A 12,178-nucleotide genomic window follows, 5' to 3' on the forward strand; every position below is an offset into this window, starting at 1 on the left:
TGATGTGTAAATCATTAATCACAAGTGCTTTCTAGGCTTTCACAAGTAACTTCCTTATTGCAAAATCCAGCGACTCGCTTTGGTCGTATTCTTACCCTCTCTGCCACATGACAAAGCTTAGCTGTTCTTCTGTCTCAAACCTTCTACAATATTTTCTGGAAAATTCATATGTTATACATGTGAATAAAATTAGTTAAAAACCACAGTTCCTTGGTTCCATGGCATACTACAGTAACTTCCTTCTCTTTTTAACCCTTTTTTTTTTCCATTCTGGCCACCTGATGCATGAGTATATATGTGTCTGTATTACGTATTTTAGTTTCCATCTTTCCCCACATGCCCAGGTTTCTCTTCTAGGTGTCCTGTGCCCTCTCTGCTTTTTTCCTTTAGCAATCACCCACTACTGTCACCTCCCAGTAAAAGATTTTCAAATTTTATTTCCAGCCCCAGCCTCTCTCTTGAGTTTGCATTCCAGATTCTCCAGAAGCATCTGAAGCTTGGAGTTAGAAGGAGGCCTTGAAGTCCTTTACCCTCCCAATCCTTAAATCTCCTCCATGACATCTCTGCGAAGGGTCTGTCCACCAAGCATTTGACAGCAACTTCCCCACCTTCCAAGGCACCCCGTGTAGCTGGCCAGCACTGAGTATTAAAGCATTATTTTGGATAGAATGGCAAAATCTATTTCCATGACGTGTGCCCACTGGTTTCAATGCCATTCTTAAGAGAAATGATAAGAGCTGAGACACACTAAATGCCAAATGTGTACCAAGGGCATTGGCCATATTATCTTCTTCCAAGTCTGCCATGTGATTTTATTATTCCCGTTATATTATTGGGGCAACTTAAAATTAGTCTAATCATTTCAGATGGCCCTTCTCCAAGTGCTGAAGTCCTCACACTCTTAGGGGAACCACTCTATGCCAGGTTAAGAAAGTACAAATTCCTCCCATCACTTCTCCTATGAATTATTGGTTTTTGGTAAGTTTACCATCTGTATTGAAAACCTCTGCCGTGGTGTCCAGAAGGAAAGACATTCAAATCAACATTCCCCTTGTGGTCTGAATATGCAGCATGGAACAGAAGCCTCACCAACTTCATCCTAGATACTGTGTGCGTCTATTGACATAGCCTGAGGTCACACCTGTTGCTTCCTACTGAGTCAACAGCCTGCTGAACATCTGCTAGAACTCTGACGGATGGGTCAAACGTGTGACCTAACTCAGCGTACTTCCCCCTAACCTCTTCTGCACGTTGATTACTCCAGATCTTAATAACATCAGTCTTGCCCAGACCCACAGGCTCAAATCCTCATTGCGAACTTTAAGGGTCTGTTTACATCTTCTAAATCTCACTGGCGACCACATCCTGAAGGCTCTGAGCAAAATGTTATCTCCCCACCACCTTAGGGTGGGTTTTTTTTGCCCGTTCCCAGTTCAGGGCCCAACAGCTGAAATCCTGTTCCTTCTCCGACGCAGCCCCATGCCTCCCCCGCCTCCCCCGCCCCCCCCGCCCCCCCCCCTTGCGACCAGTTGCACAGAATGGAGGGAGCTCTGGTCTCACCTGTAATCCCCACGCACGTACACAGCACCCATGGCGCTCGATGCCTATCAAGGGAGATTCTAGCTCTTCACCTGTCTCCTTTCTGCCCTTAACATCTTGTGATTTCCTGTATGTGTTATATGCTTCTGGAAAACTATGCTACAAAGTTGTTGTTGTTTTGAATTTTCCTAGCTCTGCGCCTTTCTTTATGTATATTGTCCTTGAGACTGGAAGACCTTTAATTTTTTTTTTTTTTGGGCCTGTCTAGTTTTTGTCTTTCAATAATTTGAGAAAATGTTCCAAGCTCTGTGAAACTTTCACCAGATCTGTCCATCTAAAATCTATCTGAAGTTCCTGAGTTCTCACAGCACTTTCTTTGTCTCCTGGAATATAATAGTAACAGCAATTTACATACATAATTTCTTTCTTCAGTTAGTCTTTAGATTCCCTAAGCCTTAGCTATGTTTTATGTATTTTTTACTATCCCCAATTATAGAGTCCAATTAGTTGCGTTAATTATGAATAAGAAAGTGAGAAACAAAAGAGGTGAAACTTCTAACTAGCCGAATCTGAAGAAAACTTGGAAACACTTGGAAAATCAGACCAACAGGCCATGTTTACAGATGTACCGAAAGACCACCCTCTCCTTCCATTATTTCTGTCTGCTCCTAACTTAATTGTTTGGACTATAGCCGCCTGAGCTCTGCTCTCAAGCACACGACCTGCTTCTTCCCTGAGGTCTAACTAGACTAGAACTCCCCAGGGAACAGCGGGGAGAGGCCAGCGCACCAAGAACCAGCGCTGATTTTGGTTGGAATCAGCAGCTTCACAAAGTAACTACTTTCAGTGATCCTACTAAGCAGTAAGTCCACATTCCCTTAAAAATAATCTCAGTGATAATGAGCAGACAAGCTTCTCCAAGTATACATGTCACTTCCCAAAGTCTTAATAAATAGTTTAGACATTTAGTCATGGAACTGCCCCACTGCTCAAGAAAACAAAGCTTAGCATGTACATTTATTCAGTGCTGGTGTTTCAGAACACTATGTAGCTGTCTCTTTACATCACAAAAATAAAATAGATTTTATATAAGATAAAGTTTGGAGTCATTGCCTTTAAAAAATATTTGGGACAGATTTTTTTTTTTAAATCAATGTGATTTAATTTTGTTATCGCCTATAAGAATTTTTAATTCTTTACCATAACCTGTGTCAGGTCAAGGAAAGCACTTCCCATTTTTTTCTTTCCTGGAGTTAACATTTATTTAATGAAATTCTATCTCACAAAACACCACTTGCATTACTCAGATGTTCAGTCAATGAAATTACTGAATTAATGGGAAAAAATTACCTTCTCAAGATTAGGTCACATGAATTCATAAAACTGGAAGTGGTTACATAATACAGCAGAGTTACATAATAATGTATTGAATGATGTTGGTAAGATATAATGAGTTTTAAGCTAAGAGCCTTGCGTCCTGAGTCCAGCCCTCCTGCGTTTTGCTTGGCTTCTCTTCTTATCTCATTGGAAGCTCCCCTTGTATTCTACAGTGTGTACCTTTTCCTTCTAAACGCTTGCCTATGATTACACAGGCATCAGACCCGTTGTTTCCTGCTATCAACCCATGAACAAAAAGCAGAAACACATACATGTACTCAGACACCAACAAATAAAAATCTTCTTCTCAAAATAATAAACTTTGGAAACAATTCTAAGGTACAAGAATTTTTTATCTCTTTGTTTTCAGCATTAAAGTGATATATAAATATATCTTTCAACTAAATCCACCATTTATTTAAATATAGGGGTGTCAGACATTGAATTTAATAAAGGCAGTGTAGACTAAAATATTTCTTCAGCAAAAATTCAGATTACTGGATGTGAGCAGCTAAAGGAAACATGGGCTCTAATAACTTGAATGAAAATTACCAACATCATTTACTCATAATTTAGCAGAAATATGACAATCAGGCCAGTTTGTTTCTGACTATCAGAAGAGAATAAAAGAGCAGGTGTTTGTTTGTTTTTTCCCTGACAGATTTAACGTTTGAACTCCTGATATATCTTAAATCTTAGGCAAAAATTATATAACCATCCTAAAATTATGAAAAAAATAATGAATACCTATTTTACGTAAAGTGTTAGCTGTATAAAAAGAATTGATGCTCTTTCCTTCTCTATTTAGAAATAATACATATATTAATAATGATACTGATAAAAAGAAAGGGAAAAATCAAGTGTCAAGTCTCACCTACACAACAGGTAGGGAAAAAATAATACTCCAGTTCACACTAGAGTATTTAATACTCCAATTCAAAACATTATATTCAGTTAGTCATAACAGTTTGCAAATTTTATAGGTCATTATTTTGCTTTATAGCATGTCTTTGCTTAAGTGCCCTCGTAAGAGATGTTCGTTTTTCCTTTGCCTTTTTCTAGTGATTCCTAATCATATTAAACTCACAGGTAAAATGCTGTATGATAATGCTGAGTAGAAATAAACTGAGGAAGAAATGGGTTTATATTTCACCATAGAAAGTACAGTTACTTTTTAAAGGGCCAGCCTAAGTTTTAATGACAAGCAAGTTAAATTAGTTAAGATTACCTTCAAGTTAACTTATTATTATAGATAGTCAAATGAACTATCTACAATGTTGTATATTTACAACATTTTGCTAGGAAGGATTGAAGTATTTACCCTGACTTTATGAATGATATCTAATCGTCCTTTGTCATTATGAATGTAGTAGATGCTAGATTGAGAGCTCACCCTAGTGAGCACAACAAGTAGGTGTTGAAATGAGTTGTTTTTTTTCTCTACAAGAAAAGAAAAATGTCTGAATGAGTGTTCTGGATTTCTGGTCAATTGACTATATTACAAAAAGATTATTATCAAAGAAGCAACTGCAATAGTGTTGGGAGAAAACTTTATAATATTTTTATTGCATGGGAAACGTGGGTGCTAAGGGAGGGTAGGGGTATTGCTCTGTCTGCCTTGGCTCAAGTCTGCCCCATATTAATGTACTTTATACTGTATGGGTCACCCAGGGTAGCCTCTAAGTGATGGGGAAAAAAGGCACAGTACACAGGTCTGTCTATGGTTTCCTTCCGGTAATGAGGTGGAATTGGGAGCTGGGCTGGGTTCACAAAGAGGGTTGAGCCTCCTGTGTTTTGTTGTTTGCATGTGGTGGTGGTTGTTAGATCATCCACCAGCAGGGCCACTTCCTGCTTTCCTTTCCCCCTTATCTGAGTCTTTGCCTAGCAGCTTTTGTTAGGGGGAAAGGCCTCTACATTTTGAGATCAATTATCTTAAAAATGCTAAACCCTAAGGAGATCCTTGCAAATTACTCCCAAGGAGTACTTAGTTGTGACTTGTAAACCTACAATGACCAGTGCTCACTAGATAAAAGCAAACTAACAGTACGTTGAAGAAACTTACATGTGACCTTGTTTGGAAAAAGGCCATATTTAATTAATTTTTGCATCTAAAAGTCATATCACAGAGCATGGTACTCATTCTGGTACTAGGTGCTCAAGAATGTTTATGAATGAATCATGTAGCTGGTTGGTTAAACAAGCTGATCAGAAAAGGATAACACAGCAAATATACAGAGAGCAACTTCAACATTAATAAGGTCCATTAGTTAAGGCAAATACTGGCAAGAAATTAAAAATTCCTTCAAGGACTGATCACCTACACAGTGTTTCTTGGGTGTATTTTAATTATATAATTGCAGTACAGTATCTAACAATCTAATAGTGATTGAATATATATGGAGTATCTTTATGGACAAAATTTCATTGAATCCTTCAGCGCTGGTGAAGTATGGTCAGTCTTCAGTTTTACAGATAATGATACCAAGGTTCAACAAGGTTAAGGCTGAAACCCTGGTTATTTGAATTCAAAATCTGGGCTCTGTCTACCAACTTATGTTCTCTGCTTTTAAGGGCAATTTTCCATATGCTTTTTCACATTCTCTAAATTCAATCATATAGATGACTACTTTTAATACAGAAGACTTTCAAATAGTTGCTGATTTTGATTAATTGAGGTCTGAAAAAGGATCAAAGTTGAGGGAAACAGTGGGGGCGTGGGGTAGTCTTCCTAGAACCAAAATTGGCTCATAAAATCTCTAGATTAGATAACCTTTCATAATTCACCAAAAACAAGCTCCCACCTTTCACTGCATCTAGAAATTAATAGGGGCAGCGTTGTCAACTTTCACAAAAGCGTGTTCACTGGATTTAACTCACTATGCCATTAGGGAGACCTGACATAATTTATGAAATGAAATAAACATTTACCTGCTCATTTCATTTATGTCATCACTTCCCTTGGAGTTGTGTCTGTTTTATTGTAACGCCATGGCTCTCAAATTATAACCTTTGTATTTCAACAATCAATCAGCAGTACTGTGCAAAGCCTATGACCTAATACCAAAAAGTAAATATTTGCTTTGTGAAACACGTTCATTGTCTATAATAAAATTATATTATTGACACAGATTTTTTTTTTTTAATCTCAAACACAAAGTTTAAGACATTTAGAGCAGGCTGACAGCTGAGTAGGGGTGGGAGGTGGAGGGATCCGGCAAAAAAGAAAAAAAAAAAGAGAAAGAACTCACACACGACAACAGCGTGGTGATTGTAGGGGGAGGGAGGAGGTAGGCGGGTGAAGATGGAAGAAGGTACAGGGGGCATTAATGGTAATGGAAATAATGCACTAAAATAAGATACTTGAAGACTAAAAATAAATAAATAAATAAAAACAAAAAAGAAATTGAGAGAGATTTTAGATGTTTATTGTTCCTGCTAGAATTTCAAGTATGAGGCATTTACATAAGTTAATAAAGAAGCCTGCATATCTAGTAAATAGTAGACAAGAATTCAAATCCAGTTCTATTTGAAAGGAGATTTTGTGCACCACGACTCACTGCTTTCCTTCTTCGGGCCTCCCATTCATTATAAATTCCAGGTTCGTTGATTCTAGATTACTGAGGCTTTTACTATATTGGGTAGACTGGAACTGGCAATAATTATGAAATTTTACATGTTCTAGGTAGTTTAATATATAAACAATTTTAACAGGGTTTTCAAGCTAAGTACTTAAGCTTTTGAAATCAAATTTGTCAAAAGTCATGGAATCATAAGTGTCAAAACCAGGAGCTTCCAAGAGCACTGAATCATGGGAAGCACTATAGATATGGACTCATTAAGAGACTAGATTAGATTCTTACCTTTTAAATATTTAAATTTCACCCACAGCTTAAAATTTGAGATTTGATTGTAATCTGACATGGCTTTGTAATTAAATGTAATTGATTTCATTCTGATGAGAAGTTTCAATTAATGTTCTGTAGGACTTCCATCTACTCTCATGTTTCTTTTTAGTTTCATTTATTTCAGGAAAACTCAAAGGGTCTATAATGTGACAACTGGCAGAAACGATCCCTGGAAATTTGGGAATTCTTCATGTACTAACTGTCACAGCACGGTGTGAGTGCATGTGCACAGTGTCCACACAAAAAAATGACGACCCCGACTATTAGGTGGTTCTGAAAGGAACTGTGCACTTCGGAAAGCCCAGGCGCGGCGGCAGGTGGCAGTGCGCTGTGGCCAGCACAGCGACCCTAGTCCCGGGGCTGACCCGTCTCCAGCCTCTGGGGATGTTAGCTCTGCTCCATCTGAGCTGGAGTCTGGTTCAGTCACAGTGAACTCTGTAGTCTTTGCCACATGTCTTCTTTGTCACCACCCATTTTCCAATGTTTGCTTTTGCCTTTTTAAAAATAAATTACCATTACCACTCAAATAAATAAGAAAGATATACCAGAATACCAATGGAAAAATGGGCAAAAGACTTGAGCGAGCTAGCCTTAAAGAGAAAGTTTATTCTTATAAGCATGTCAAAAATTTAATCAGCATTTTTAGTAACCAAAGAAATAAAAGTTTAAAACTATAATTTTCATCTATCAAGTTAGCAAAGATATTTTAAAAGATGATATTATGTTGGCAAGTATTAGATGCTCTAATCATCAAGCCTAAAGGGAAAAAAAGTAAATGCCATAGGGATAGAGGGTCAAAACTTAGAATATGGATGCGTATAGGTTAAAACTAAAATACTGGAAATACAATAAAAATTCCAAAATAAAAGAATGGCTAAATAAAGTGAGACATCCATAAGATGAATTACTTTGCAGTCACTAAATTGTATTTAAAAATACCAACTTCAATTTCTTGGGAAACACCAGCAAAGTATTGTTAATTTTTTTAAAAGAAAGTAAGAAGTTCTACAATATGACTCTAACTATTAAAAAGAAGTCTATCTATAGGAAATGAACGGGTGGTAAACTGCCCAGTATTCTCAATAGCAGTTCTTAAGGCACTGGAATAATTATAAGTACTTAGTCCATGTTTGACACAGGTTAGGAGGTAGGTCTTTATCTCTGTTGTATGTCTGAGGAAACTGAGGCTCACCCAATTGTGGTGATAAAGCTATTAAACAGAGGAGCCAGGGCACAAGCTAAGGTCAACTTGCCCCAAAGCTCCTGTTCATCACATCCATGCCTTGCCCTGTCCCCTGCGCTCCCTCCGCCCCCGTAATTTAAACTTTCTGTTTTATACATTATTTAATCTGTTCTAGGGGATCTAAAAGGAGCATATATTGCTTCTGAAATTTGGAAACAAATCAGTAATGTAAACATTATACTAAAAACATGCATACTCATAAAGTTACAATTCTAAAAACTGTTTCCTCAAAAGATGTAGGGCTGTGATGATGATCTTTGAGAACTCCAACTAGTGTCTTTGGTCATAAGCATGAGCATTCTTTTAAAAAATGTAATCCCAAGTCCTAGAGGACTTCTGTGAACCAGGTCAATCGCGCAAAGTTCCTCCATTTAAGAAATACTCATCTAACACCTGCCTTTTGCTAAATACTGTGCTAGGTGTTGGCACAACGGCAGGAACGACAGTCTAAACGGCTTGGGTTGGATGTTGGGAAAGTCTTTGAGGGCTAAGGGGACATGGAAAGAGATGGGGAGAGTGAGAGTGTCAGCAATCGAGCCCTAAAAGTTCTGGCTACCTACAGGGAAGGATGGCTTTATTTTTTCAAGCTTTCCATAAGAATTTGCAGTATTTCTGAGGACCCCAGACACCCCTCTGGAAATGTACAATTTGAAGCCCGTAAATACACCCATACTTAAACTCTAACTGGAGTAATCAGATTAAATGAATGCCTTTTAACATCACACGGTGTTAATCTCCTCCACTGGGTATAGAGTGGCCCTTGTATCTGCACTTTTGGATGGTGCGATGTCTTCCTTGTTAAGTAGGCAGGGCAGGACTATCCGAAATAGGATTCTCAGCAGAAAGGCAGTTGGCAACGCTCCATTCCTTTGGGCTCCATACTTCTTTGTCCAAGCCCATCTTTTACTTTTTTATCTTTCAGCAAATTAACTTCTAATACGAAGGCCATTGTCTCTGCAAGTGTAGACTATCAGGTAAATGCTTTCTTACTTTTTAGCTGTAATCAGCTAGAATTTTTATAGATTCAGATTTAGATCTGGCCAATACAATAGTGAACTTGCCTTGTTAATTCCATTCCATGCGGAATAAATACCAAGGAATAGCTGAGGCACTGGAGGAAAAAGGGTCAGAATTGGCACAACATCTTAAGTGATTTGTTCTGTGAGTCAAGTGGTTTTTGGAATGTTTCAGATTACAAATTCAGGACGGGTGAATGCCCATGGTTCTGAGATCAGGTGTCACTGCCGGGGAAATTGAGCTTATTCAATAAATGATACCATCCCATACTTTGAAATAATAAACACTTGCTTTTGTTTTCTCAGCTCCAAAAATCACACATAAACTACCCTCCCATCGTTCCTCTCAATATTGTTTTTAAGATTTAAAAATAGTGAATAAATCTACTCTTCCATGAGTGTGCTAATTACTGTTTTAGTTTATGCTAACAGAGGAAATAGGTTAATAATAGTAACTTAGCTGGAGAAGATCAAACCGCTCATTCCTTTGAATTAATGAGTACAAATCAGCTTTTCATTAGATTTTAGTGCTATAATGTATACCTGCATGGATACCTGCTACTATTACTACAAAGAACTTTAGAAACAAATAAAGTTTAAAGTGTTTCACAGTTTACAAAATTAATACACACAGTGTCTAGCAGCTTTGAAATCAGGAGGAAAACATTATTTTCTATTACAAGAGTAAAAGTTGTTTTTCATGTCTCCAATTAAATGATTTTTAGAAGGGTTCACCACCTCAGAAAACCAGTGTGTATGAACACCGGAAATGCAGATGGCTCGGAAATGCTTCTTCTAGATGGGAACCTAACTATAAGATTCCTTTTTATTATTTGCTATAGCCATCCCACGATGGAAATCATCTTGCTGTAAAACAATTTTAAAAAATGAAACAGCTATGGGGAGCTTGCAAAGTTCTCTAGACAAACCTTTCAGTGACTCTTGAAGAAGGACGCATTTATCAAAGGGTCATGGAGGTTAGGAAACTATGCCAGGAGCCAGGGGCAGCCTCGCCAGAGCGACACGGTTAGCTCAGGTGAGCGAGTGTCCGGGGTCCGGATGGAGGCGCAGGGCGGGTCCTCGCGCGGCGGGCTTTTTTTTTTTTCTTTTCTTTTTGGCCACGCGACCCCCCTCTGCCTCCTGGAGCCCTGGGACTCCGGAGGATGGGGCGGGCTGCCTGGGACGCGCTGCCAGCAACCACCCGCTCGCTAGGAGCATCCCAGTGACCGCAGCTCGCGAGGCCAGCTCCGTCCCTCCGCCATCCTCAAGACCTCCGACATTTTTCACCGAGACTGGGAGGTAGCAAAAAGGGGAGGAAACCGCCGAGTGTCTGCGCCCAGCCTCTGCCGCAGCACATGAAGAGGAGAGGAAGAGGGAGGCTGGCGAGGAGGCAGCTATACACTGTGATCCATCGATAATAAAAAGAATCATCAACACCCACCGCCAGGGAGTCTCGAGTCCACCCACCCGGGCAGCGGCTAGGGGCTGGGTGGGCGTTCCTCCTCCTCGTCCCCTCCGCGGCTGTACATCTACCCCACGCCGAGCACACAGGAGCTCCTTTCCCTTCGACTAAGAGAAGGGGAAGGAACAAAAGAGACCCCCACCCCCTACCCGCACGGACACCTCAGATGCTCAAGGTCTGCGTTTTTGCAATCCCGTTTTTACACCTTCTCCACCTGAAATAGTGCATTTTACCAAAGGTAAAGAAAAAAAAAAAATTACCGCCCGAGGTGATCTGTCGATTGGACACTGTTAATTTCACGTTCGGTTTTCCAACAACCAACCAGAAAAATCCCGCAGGACCTCGCGCCCCCGCAGGGTATACGCCGCCCCCCGCGCAGCCCTTTCTGCCAGTCGCCCGAAGGCGCCCAGCTTCTCTCTAGGGACGCGATCAAGGGTTCCCCGGGAGGGCAGGACACTCTCCCAGCCGCCCCGCAACACGCGGGGCCAGCGGGCGGATCGAGCCGAGGCAGCAACGCGGGATTCAACTTCCCAAACCTGCGGCGCGGCCCCAGCTCCCTGCCCTGGCGCGGCGGGCAGCGCCGAGACCCCTGCACGGCAGCTTCCCCCACCTGGGCATTGGCAGTTGCACTCTCCGCCCCCTCCTGCCCTCATCTCCCTCCTCCACCACCTTGAAAAAATTCATCCATTGGTGCAAAGCAGACATTTTGCTGTCATTTACTTAGCACCGCTCGGTTTCAGAGGCAACATCTTACCCAGGAGCCTGGAGGTGTGGGCAGCGCACGGACAGGTCCGGGGGCGCGAAACTGGGCTGCTCGGTCCTCTAGCGGAGCCTGTTTGCTGCCATCCGTCCAACTTCAGCACCCAGCGGGCGAGGAGAGAGGGAGAGAGGCGAGGATGCAGGGGAGGCGGGAGGCAGAAGGGAGCGGTGGGCGGGGAGGGAGCCGGAGCAGCTCGGCTGCGCGCATGCGTCTCCCAGGCGGGCTCAGCCCCTCGCTGGGCTAGGTCTTCGGTGCCGCTTCTTCCCCGCGACGCTCGGCCGCATGAGTCACAGCCCCGCCCCTCTCCGGGTAACCCGGCCCCCGCGCGCGCCCGGGCCCCGCGCCCACGGTGCGGGGTGCCTCGGGTGGGGCTTTGGGCTCTGGAGACTCTGGTCCGGAGCTTCGCGGGAGCCTTGGAAACCAGGGAGTCTTCCTTGGTTAGAGGCTCTGGTGCTTAGGCTCCTTCAACTTCAAGTTCACCCCGCAGCCCGAGCTGTTTTATCCTGCCCCTGAGGAGAGTGCCTGGAACCCGAGCACGTCTTTAAGGGACCAAACAGCAGTGCCGCAGCGGGGTCCCGGTGGAAGCTGTACGCAGGGTGGGGGTGGGGTGGCTTTGGGAAAGAATGTGTGAAGTTAAACCAGTCTTGCATGCCAAAGAGTTCCTTAATTTGTTGAAGTCCTTGCCAAGAACTCTGACCATTTTCCCTAAGAATTATTTCTGGTGCCCTCTGGTCTCGGGCATCTGTTCGGTTTCAGGCGTCTGGACCACTGGGGACAGAGTTTTGAGAGGGAGAGCCACGGCAAGACAAGTCTTGAATTGTTGACAGAGGTGCTGATGCTTGGGGCCTGGAGCATCCTTCGGGGGCAGGGACTGCT

At 41.9% G+C, this 12,178-nt stretch overlaps 1 protein-coding gene across 1 annotated transcript in view; it reads right to left on the reverse strand.

Moving 5' to 3' along the window:
• Window positions 1-11,384, reverse strand: part of RGS17 (regulator of G protein signaling 17) — an 80,263-nt gene extending 68,879 nt beyond the window's left edge. The window contains exon 1 of the mRNA XM_054568984.1: window positions 11,297-11,384. The gene's annotated coding sequence lies outside the window, so the exon portion shown is untranslated. The remainder of the gene's footprint in view (window positions 1-11,296) is intronic.
• Window positions 11,385-12,178: the final 794 nt, after the last annotated feature.

This window comes from Pteronotus mesoamericanus, unplaced genomic scaffold, assembly GCF_021234165.1.
Source record: "Pteronotus mesoamericanus isolate MK-2021 breed Mesoamerican mustached bat unplaced genomic scaffold, CSHL_Meso_final contig_20, whole genome shotgun sequence".
In the NCBI taxonomy this organism is placed as follows: Eukaryota; Metazoa; Chordata; class Mammalia; order Chiroptera; family Mormoopidae; genus Pteronotus; species Pteronotus mesoamericanus.